A 1,672-nucleotide genomic window follows, 5' to 3' on the forward strand; every position below is an offset into this window, starting at 1 on the left:
AGTTTTTTCCTAAATTTTTTGGTAAAATACAGTCACTGGTACAATAATCTATTAATCTTTTGATGCTATCTAAAATCAATAATCTCTGGAATTCACCTATTCCTCAATTTTAAACATTCAAATAAACTTTTTTAAATTTATTTTTTAGGCAAGGCAACCCTTGGTTGACCTCACAAGGACCTTTTTAGCTTACAATCCCTTAGATTTTTTTACTTTTTATGTCTACAGAACCTGGTCGTTTTAGGTGGTCTCCCACCTAAGTACTAACCAGGCATGACCCCGCTTAGCTTTCGAGATCAGAAGGGATGGAGCTTGTTCAGGGTAGCATGACCGTAGACACAAGTTTTTGATATTTTTTCTATAACTCTTTAAAATTTTACAATGATCTTTATTGTATAAAGGCAATTAATCCACATTCGATTAACAATTTACTCATATCTACTATTGCTACAGATGTTAAGATTCTGAATCAGAACACAAATTGTCTGAATTTTGTTCTTGAAAATTTTACACTTAATAAGTCAACATTATTTGGACTATTTTATTCAAAATCAATTGCTACAGTAAGATTCATAAATGTTTCAATTTTCTAATGTATGTGTTTTCAGTCTCAGTGACATTAATGGAGTTCATTGCTTTTAATGATGTGATGGGAATTAATTAAGCAATTTATGATAATCTGACAAAGACTATAACCTCATTTTTAAAATGTCATAGGGTAAATATAGCAAAATATGAAGTGAAAAAAATCAGAGGAAAAAAAAACGTTGATTAACCCACATGTTAAGACTGACTGTACACTAAAAAAGGTATGACTTTACTATAGTCGAAGAGAAATCAGTATCATATTTTTAAAAGTATGTTGAAGATATATACTACAAAGTTATACTATGGTATATCACTTTTGATGTTTCAAATAATTTTTGGATTATCACAAAATCTACAGAATCTCATAGCTTGTTATTATTCTACAGTCTAAGTTCCAGCTATGATTAATGTTTGAGAGTTCTGTAAAGATTAATAAGAAGAGATTTGTTAATAGTAGTTAGCTATAGATATTGATGAGTTCCTCAATGAGGAAGAAAAAAAAGAAAAATGATTAAAGATCATGCTAGGAATATCACCTCACAGTATTAAATTACAATACTGGGCACTATTTGACCATTTTTATACACTTGCTGTTACATATTGTCTGTTTTATAGAATTATCTATGTCCACTTCTTACCTAGAGAAATTCAATATTTCATTTAGTCTTATACAATATGTAAAATATGTTTACCTTGTTTTCTCCATCCTTCAACAAGTATGTGTATCCATTTATTTGACAGATGTACTTCAAAATATACAAAAAGTATTTCTCTAATTTAGGATATGATTATGACAATAATGGTAATAATATTACTATTTTCTAATCCCATCTTATACGAGGTTTCGGTCTACATTTGGCATGTTGATTAAAACTTGTGTGCAGTTAAAATTATCATTTTAGTATATTTTAATCATCTAATTAAATGAACATGATTTGTGTTTATAACACTTTATAGTAATATGATAACATCTATCAGTGCTTACTACATACTAGAATTTCTTCTATGGACTTGATATATACTTTATGCATATTTATTTAATTTTCATCATAACAGTACTTATACTATTACATTTATTCTTATT

General features: G+C 28.0%; 1 pseudogene; it reads right to left on the minus strand.

The window, feature by feature from the left end:
• Positions 1–219: 219 nt before the first annotated feature.
• Positions 220–338, minus strand: LOC120615292 (uncharacterized; annotated as a pseudogene).
• Between the last annotated feature and the right edge of the window lie 1,334 nt (positions 339–1,672).

The sequence above is a fragment of the Pteropus medius genome, unplaced genomic scaffold (assembly GCF_902729225.1).
Source record: "Pteropus medius unplaced genomic scaffold, Ma_sr-lr_union100, whole genome shotgun sequence".
NCBI classification, from domain to species: Eukaryota; Metazoa; Chordata; class Mammalia; order Chiroptera; family Pteropodidae; genus Pteropus; species Pteropus medius.